General features: G+C 46.1%; 1 long non-coding RNA gene and 2 other non-coding genes across 3 annotated transcripts; all 3 read left to right on the top strand.

Annotated features, from left to right (window-relative positions):
* Nucleotides 1-765: 765 nt before the first annotated feature.
* Nucleotides 766-4,810, top strand: LOC136659358 (uncharacterized). The gene is made up of 4 exons (XR_010794838.1): nucleotides 766-911; nucleotides 2,596-2,664; nucleotides 3,368-3,525; nucleotides 4,600-4,810. It is a non-coding gene; the product is annotated as an uncharacterized lncRNA (long non-coding RNA).
* LOC136638398 (small nucleolar RNA SNORA3/SNORA45 family) lies at nucleotides 1,895-2,026 on the top strand. Its single transcript, XR_010793619.1, has one exon. It is a non-coding gene; the product is annotated as a small nucleolar RNA SNORA3/SNORA45 family (small nucleolar RNA).
* On the top strand, nucleotides 2,987-3,118 carry LOC136638399 (small nucleolar RNA SNORA3/SNORA45 family). The gene has a single exon (XR_010793620.1). It is a non-coding gene; the product is annotated as a small nucleolar RNA SNORA3/SNORA45 family (small nucleolar RNA).
* Nucleotides 4,811-9,140: the final 4,330 nt, after the last annotated feature.

Raw genomic sequence — 9,140 nt, 5'->3', positions numbered from 1 at the left:
TGGCATCTTGCCTGGATGCCTTTAAGAAGGGATTGGACAAATTTCTGGAGGAAAAGTTCATTACAGGTTACAAGTCATGGTAGGTATGTGCAAGCTCTTAGTTTTAGAGGCAGGCTGCCTCTGATTGCCACATGTAGGGGAGGGCACTGGGATGCAGGTTGTGCCTGTTGTCTTGTATGCTCCCTGGGGCATTTGGTGGGCCACTATGAGGTAGAGGAAGCTGGACTAGATGGGCCTATGGCCTGATCTAGTGGGGCTTCTTATGTTCTTAAGTACTGCTGCTGTGTGAGTCACCCACAACCCATGCGCAGAGCGAAGAGGGAGGGAGCTTCGAGTGCGTGGGTTGTGGGTGCTCACCCGGCAGCGGTGCTTTTGAAGAACTCTGCCGGGGAGGCACTGCCTCACCTGCCTCCCCACTGAGTGCTCTTAGTGGGGATGCTACAAAACTGCTGTTGTCAGCCACCCTGTGACATGCACTTCCTGAGGGGGCCATTGGGCGACGCTCTCCCGCCTTAATTTGCAGGGCAAAGCCCAAGGACAGAGCAGCGCCAGGAGAATGCTGGTGGCCTTGGAGGAAGCAAACCCGGGCTTGTGTCTAGCCTTTCCTGCCTCTGTGTGTTCGCTCCTGTTCCCGGGCTGCCCCTCCCTCTCCCGCGTGAACTTGCCTGGCCGGTCTCTGCAGGGCGAGGACCTCCCACTTCCTTTCCTTCTGCGGCTGGCCGCGTGGAGAGTCGCACAGCGCGGCGCTTGAGCCAGAGGGGCGGGCGGGCGGGCGGGCAGGCAGGCGCGCTCTCCATCCCCCCTCTCTCCTGCATCCTCCTCCCGCGCCTTGATTGGTTGTTTTCACCTGTGCTCGTCTGCCTGGCGAAGATGCTCCAGGGCGCTCCTCAGCCGCGCGCGCGGCCGCTCAGGTGAGTGCAGGTTGGACGGGCATTGCCCGGGCTGGTGCTTGTGGACGAGCCGAGCGCGCGCTCCGCTGCAGACCCCGCGTTTGCACCAGCCTGTCCCTTCACTGTGGGAGCAGGAGCAAGGAAGACACGTGTTTTCCCAGGCACCCAAGTGAGGCCTCTTGGGCTCGCAGGCGGTCCAGCTCTGAACAGGAGGGGATGGCCCTGTTGATCTTTTCTCCAGGGACTTCTGAATGGCCCCAGCTTGGAAAAAGAATAGCAGGCTGGCTGGTCGAAGGGCCCGATCCTGTCCAACTTTCCAGCGCCAGTGCAGCCCTGAGGCAAGGGAACAAATATTCCCTGACCTCGTGGAGGCCTCCAGAACTTCCTCCCTCCCGCAAGATGCAGTGCACTCCCCATTGGCACAGCTGCACCAGGGCTGGAAAGTTGGACAGGATTGGGCCCTAAATTCTTCTGCTCCCAAAAGAAGAGGTGGGCATATAGCAGACCCACACTGTACCATGACTTACTGACCATCAGAGCCCCTGAGAGGAAGACTTAAAAAACAGCAATTCACTGGACTTCCATTGCTTTCAGTCCTTTTCAGGTACAGCCACATTCCTGTGAATAGCACAGAATCTGGCTGTCCATAGGCAGCCAACACCCAAATAGGCTAATTAAAAAGCATTGGGGAAAATCTGCATCTTTTATTTGTGCCAATTTGTGACTGAGTGAAAAATCTTGACTCTGTTCTAGAAGATTAAATGCAATTCTGTGTTCTTTTATGATAAGCAAACCTGATGGATGAAGCATAATCAGTGATTTGTCACATCTGTATCCTTTACCCTTGTGGAGAAAAGCTTGGAAACATGGAGAGCATCTGAGGAAGGGCCAGAATCTAAGGTCCAGACGGGTCTGTTGTCTGCTCACAACTGAATTCATGAGATCCTAGTGTGATTGATACCTTGAATTCACATTTAGATGAAAAAACTGTGTCTCTACCAGTGACCGAGACTAGAGTCACATCTCGATATTGCCAGTTATTGTGGTGTGCTATAGTACTCGGAAAGAAACAACTGACCTTTATTCACTGACTGTGTTGTTTGGTAGCATAGTTGGTCACCAGGTCAGTGACATGAGGTCTGTAACAGGGCATCTATTCATTTCTGATGTATGTGGAAAAAGCAAGGTGGCTCACAGGGAGAATGTAGAAGGGGAATTCAGTGACTGGAATCATGGTGGCCAACACAATTTTTTAGGGCCCAATCCTATCCAGATTGCCAGCACTGATACAGCATTGCCAAGGGGGCTTGTGCTGCACCCTGCAGTGGAGAGGCAGCCACAAAGGCCTTCTCAAGGTAAGGGAATGTTTGTTCCCTTACTTAGCTGCATTGTAGCTGCATTGGTGCTGGAAAGTTTAATAGGGTTGGGCCCCAAATCTCCATGTCCTTTGCCTCCTTCTCATGCCACTCCAACCTGGGTCCCCCTCAGACGTTGAAAATCTTCCTTTTCTTAAAAGATTAAATGGCTCTATATGAGTTTTCTTTGCATAATTTTGTTTAAATTTGGATTTTTAAAAAATGCAGAATCTGAATGTTATGGGCCCTTGGCTTTATTCACACCAGCATATTATGATGCTATCCTAGTATTCTGAGGAATTTCTATGTGTAAGGTTATTTATTATCTTGATTACTTTTATTTCTTTTAGGCAAATGCGAGAAACCTGGGAACCTGGGTAATGCTGGATGAGTGTGTCATCATAGAATTAACTTTGATGGTAAGATTGTAGCTAAGGCATGGCTTTTGTCATTAAATTGCCAGGTGAGTTTGGTAATTTTAAATATAGGATTAAGACTGTAGTTGCATATATACCTACAGGGAGTCAGTTGCATTGGAATCAATATGACTTATTTCTGAGTAGACCTGCATAAGATTGCATTATTAGAATTTTATTTATCAGCATATCTCTTGATTTCTGAAGATGGTATTTCTATTCATGGAAATATGATAAACGATTCCATGCCATGTTGATTCCAGATAGAATTAATTGGGTTGGGTTGAGGCAATGCTTGAATGAGGAATTTGTATACCTACAAGTGTCCGAGACTAGAGTCACATCTACATGTTGTCAGTTATCTGGGTGTGCTATAGTACTCGAAGAGTAACAACTGACCTTTATTCACTGACTGTGTTGTTCAGTAGCACAGCTGGTCACCAGGTTAGTGACATTTGAATTCCACGTGCCTTTCTGTAGCCAGGTAAAAGGTAGGATAGCTTCTGCTCAAAGCAGTTTACATTCTTAAATAACAAAATCAAACTATGAGCAACATACAGATACAGAAGGAATAATATACAGGTGCCTAAAGTTCACACCTGATTTCTTCAAAAAGGAAAGAGAATATCAATTCAGTTAAAAGTATTTATAAATAAAAATAAGCCACAACTTTCCATTGCATTCCCCTCCACCTTTTTCTTTCTAGCCACCTTGGTTATTTTGAAGAAGTTGGCATGAGAAATTACCACTTGAAGGAAATACAGCACTTGTGCTCTACATTCAGTCTAAATACACTCCTGACATTTGTCCATGAGCAGATGAGACTTGTACCCCAAACTAGGCTGGGTCTGTGTTGTATGCTTGGTAAGTGTGTGAAGAGCTTTTAATTACATTTTACATGAAATCATTTCAAATGTTTTCTGATACTCCATGGCCTCCCAAACACTTCCTTTAATTTTTTGACTTGATTGTGGCAAACAATTGAAAAAAGGATATTAAGAATTTGCCTCATTAGATTTTTTGCATTTAATGTCTAATTATTAGGCATGAAAATAGACTTTAATAGGTTCATAGTATTCAGTATATTATGTGCACTTCAGCAGATGCACTGTAAAAAGCTTTTGGGGGTAAAACTACAATTCTGGTGGTAACTTTTGGAGGTAAAACTACAATTCCCATACCAAATATTGCATGTCTCTTGTCTGTAACGATTTAATGTAATGCCTGAAAATACTCTGTATCCATCACAGCTGTGTAGCTTCTGGGTTACAGCTTCTAGTGCCTCAACTTGAATGAAGGTGTTCCTGTTTTTGATGACTGGAAAGATAATGTTGTGCTTATTTGGCTTCTTGAAACTGTCAAAGTTTTGCTCATTTTCAAGTATTTGAAATTCTGTCTTTATGTAATTAAACCTTTTTTGGTATACTCAAATACATACTCACACCCTGGCAACCTTATTATTTTTCTATGCTAAGATTCCTGATCTTTGTGAAGTTAGGCTGAGTGAATGATTTTCCAGGCCACTTATGTATGCTTCATGACTTAATAGCGATTTGAACCTACAGTACTGGCTTTAATCATGCCAATATTAAACTTTTCCCCCCTTTATCTGACATGAACTGTGAATGTGCTGCTTGCTAAATGCAAAATTTGAGACAAGTGGATCTGTGTAGGAATTATACCATGGTAGAAAGCTGATTGTTGGACAATACCCATTTAATTGAAGACTCACTGCTAACATCTTGCCTGAACAACATGTGACCTACCAAAGACTTGATGAGTCTGTAAATTGTCTGCTACCTCCAGAGATGTCGGAGAGCTCAGTGCTGCTGGTAGGCTGCATTGGGCTTGGTGGCTCACAAGTCAATCAACACTATGTATCCTATTACATTTCTTTTGTATTGAAACCTACTAAGTTTGTTCAAACTTCCTTTTCAGAGTTACTACAAAGACCATGAAGAAGGGAAGCAACCACTCACAGCAACATTCTTGCACAGAACAAAAAATAAGGGAATATGCTTGTGGGATATACCGTATTTTTCGCTCCATAAGATGCACTTTTTCCGCCCCAAAAAGTGGGGGGAAAAGTGTGTGTGTCTTATGGAGCGAATACTAAAAAAAAACCTCTGCCCTGGCCCCGCCCCCTGCCCGCTCTGCTCGGCTTCCCCAGGCAGTCAGAGGCTGAGCTGGCTGGGGGGCTCCTGCCTTCCCTCAGTGCCAGCGCGGACTGTGGCAGCGCTGGAGGGCGCCCAAGCCCGTGTGTCTACTCAGAAGTAAGTCTCAGAATCAGTGGGGCTCACTCCCAGGAAAGCGTGGGTGGGGTGGCAGTCTCGCTGCCCAATCCTGTGCATGCCTACTCTGAAGTAAGTCCCATTAGAGTCAGGGGGGCTTACTCCCAGGAAATCCTCTCTCTCCCCCCCCCCCAAGCCTGGAGCATCACAGCCTCTCTTTCCCCCCACCCCAAGCCTGGAACATCACATCCTCTCTTCCCCCAAGCCTGGAGCATCACAGCTTCTCTCTTCTGCCCCCCAAACCTGGAGGATCACAGCCCCTCTCTCTCCCCCCAAAGCCTGGAGCATCACAGCCTCTGCCTCTCTCTCCACTCCCCCAAGCCTGGATCATCACAGCCTCTCTCTCTCTCTCCACTCCCCCAAGCCTGGAGCATCACAGCTTCTCTCTTCCCCCCCCCCCCCAAAGCCTGGAGCATCACAGCCTCTCTCTCCCCCCCCCAAGCCTGGAGCATCACAGGCTCTCTCTCTCTCCCCCAAGCCTGGAGCATCACAGACTCTTCCCCCCCCAAGCCTGGAGCATCACAGCTTCTCTCTTCCCCCCCCCCAAGCCTGGAGCATCACAGACTCTTGCTTTCCCCCCCCCCCCCAAAGCCTGGAGCATCACAGCCTCTCTTTCCCCCCACCCCAAGCCTGGAGCATCACAACTTCTCTGCAACACACACACTTTCCCCCCTCTCTCTCACACACTGGCTGCCCCCTTCTCTTACACACACAGATGCTCTGCCCCCCCCCCCACACTCACACAGCAGGGGAGGGGTGCTTTCACTCACCTCATCCAGCATCTGAATGTAAGCCCCCCCCCCCCATCACAAAGAAAAAACTGTCTCCTTGGTCAGAATGCCAGTGTTTGCTTATTGCACAAGCCCCAGGTATCACCATAAATCCAGAGGTTTGTTGTGTCTTGAGAATTCAAGTTGTGGTTGGACTTTCTACTTGTTCATTTGTATTGGAATCACGGAAGAACTGTTGAGGAGGTAGATGTGGTGTCAGCAGTGGCCCCTTTAAGGGTAAGGCCTGGGCATCCAGCAGAGTGTGCTACACAGCTGCAGCCACTGGAAGGCAATAGGGCCCTCAGGGATATAAGGAGTACCTGAGGCAGAAAGGGTTTGTGGGTTTTGAAGGAGTGCAGGTTGGAGGTAGGAGAGGAGACTGACTGGGTTTATTGAATTTGGAATCTGACTGTGGATTGTGACTGGACTTGGATACCCTGATGGATTTGACTAACCTACCTGGAACCTGACCTTGGACTGTAATTTGGTTTATTGGCCCTGGACAACTCTGGCAACTCTGATTGATGGGACTGATTTACTTGGCATCTGTGGACTAGAACTGGACTCATTTTTGCTTGCTGCACTGGTGAGTTGCACAAGGGGGACTGATTAGCCTTAAGCGGGCACGAGGCCCAGTGGATTGGAATTTGGCAGAACATCATTGTAGCAGAAAGATAATGTGATCCCCTATTTGTGTGCACCTGCTTTCGTGAGCTTCATAAATTCTGACTCTAGCGATGATGAGTTCTTGGGGTTTCCAGAAAACTAGAGTACTCAAACCTTTAAGTCTCTCCATTTGTTAATGACAGTGATAATGGTTCTTAATGCCACTGTTGACTGCTGTTCACTTTACATGGTTCAAATGTTGTTCTGTTATAGTTTATTAAATATTTTATTACACTGTTTGGTTCAGAATATTTTTTTCCTGTTTTCCTCCTCTAAAAACTAGGTGCGTCTTATGGAGCGAAAAATACGGTACATATTTCAAATAATTTGTCATCTCTATTGAATAAAAAGTACATAAAAGCCTCTTGTCTTGTTTCCATTTAAATGGGCATAGAATTTGAATGGATGTGCAATTAGAAAAACAGTTGTTGAACAACACTATGTGAACATAAGTAGTTTGTAATCTCTGGTTTAGATTACTTATTAATTTGCTGTATCTCATATATTCAGCCTTTATCACATGCTCATGGTGGCTAACATAAAAATTTGAGCATACTTGGTCTAAGGCAGGGGTGCCCAAACCCCGGCCCGGGGGCCACTTGCGGCCCTCGTGGAACTCCCAGTTTCCAATGAGCCTCTGGCCCTCCGGAGACTTGCTGATGCAAATGCTGACATAATGATGACTGATCAACCTCTCACCTGAGCTGTGAGACAAGGGCTCCTCCACTGCTTGTTGTTTCATGCCTGTGATGCAGCAGCAACAGCGAAGGAAGGGCCAGCCTTGCTTTGTGCAAGGCTTTTTATAGGCCTTGACCTACTGCAAGACCTTCATTCATTCATATAAGTTCCATCTCTAATACATTCATTTATGTAAATTTATTCAAATTTTAAATGTAAATTCTTTTTTCCTTGCCCCCCCCCCGACTCAGTGTCAGAGAAATGATGTGGCCCTCCTGCCAAAATGTTTGGACACCCCTGGTCTAAGGTGAGGTGGAAAGGATTGGTAGATTTGGAATGCAGTAGTCCTGTAATCGTACCCCTCTGGAAACAGCAAAGGAAGTGATAGTTAAGAAGGTGCATTATTAGTGTAGCATAGTGGTTCCCAAACTGAATCAGGACCCATTTGTGGGTCGCCAAAGGCTGATGGAAAGATCAGTTAACTAATTGCCTGAAGCCCTGAGACTATTAAAAAATCAGATAGCTGCTAATCACCTTGCAGAACTCAGCTCCTGCAGTTTTCAAGCATATATAAATGGAGGGAGATAAATGTTTGAGGATTTTTTGGGGTTGTTATAAATATTTTTCTAAATTTTTTTTAGAAGTTTGGTAAATCCAGGTGGGTCCTTTTACTGTCATTTTAAAAAGTGGGTCCCAGTGCTAAAGTGTGGGAAACACTGGTGTAGCAGATACCAGTGTAGCAACAGTGACACGAGAGATACACTTCATGTCAGTAGGGCCTATAAACAGCCTAAGCCATACCACTTATTCCATAACTCTGTGGTTTTCAAACTGGGGCCTTGGGCAGGGGGAGGCAGCAACACAGTCCCCAGGATAAGATTGGTGAAGGGGGCTGTTCTTACTTATAGAAGACTAGCACAAGGTCCAGGAGTTGTGGGGAGCCCCATACTGCCCTCCACAGGACTCCCAAGTGTTAGAATGTTGACAAAAACAATTGAAAACCAATTCCTGGTTGCAATCATGAAACCAGAAGTGGTTTCTGATCATTTTTTTTCAACATTCTAAGACTCAGAGAGGGCTGTGTGAGGCTCCCTGCAACTCCTGGAGCTTGAGCCAGAGCTTAACTCCTCTAAGTAAGAATAGCCCCCTTCACCCCCCTTTAGCAATCCTGGGGATCATATCACTGTCTTCACCCCTGCAAAGACTTTTCCCCACAAAGACCTTATCTCAGGAGATTTACTCTAGATAAGTTTGGGAACCTCTGCTATAACATAACTTTGCTATTTTAAATAGCTCCAGCAATAATGTACTGAAACCCAACTCACTACAATTAACTTATGGGCCAAGAGTGTACAGGGGTCCCCTTTATAAGTCAGAGTTTGGGAGAGGAAAACTTGGACTTATAGTGAAACAATGTAGAGAGGGGGATTTTCTCCCATAAACAATGGAGGGAGAAGGATTGTATAAGCCACAGGGGTAGTGTATCACTTATGTGAGCTGAAAACTTTGTGGGAAGTAATGTATGTTAGTGAGGGCACCCTTTGCTTGCTCATTGCCTCCATGGCTCTGAACCAATAAATCCCATCCTATTCCTCTGGCACAGTGTTTCTCAAACTGTGGGTCAGGACCCACTAGGTGGGCCGTGAGCCAATTTCAGGTGGGTCCCCATTCATTTTATTTTTAATAGAGTTGATGCTCCCATGGTATGTGACTACATTTGGGGAAATGTGACAGACTTGTACTTTTAACAAGTTAATATGTATCTTTACAATGATAGTAAATGGGACTTACTCCTGGGTAAGCACGAGTAGGATTGTAGCCTAGCATGGTTAAAAATTTCCCTCCTTGATGATGTCACTTCCAGTCATGACATCACTTCCGGTGGGTCCTGACAGATTCTCATTCTAAAAAGTGGGTCCTGCTGTGAAATGCGTGAGACCCACTGCTTTAGCAGTTGCTGTAGAGAATATTAGGAGCCCTGGATTCCCTCCACAACCCCTTCCAGATCAAACTACCAATACTGGAACTGGGAAAAATTATGTGTCTAATGTCTGCTTATCAAAATACACATGCA

Source organism: Tiliqua scincoides, chromosome 1 (assembly GCF_035046505.1).
Source record: "Tiliqua scincoides isolate rTilSci1 chromosome 1, rTilSci1.hap2, whole genome shotgun sequence".
Taxonomy (NCBI): Eukaryota; Metazoa; Chordata; class Lepidosauria; order Squamata; family Scincidae; genus Tiliqua; species Tiliqua scincoides.
The sequence above is the reverse complement of the archived record's forward strand: the minus strand, read 5'-3'. Positions and strand labels throughout refer to the sequence as shown.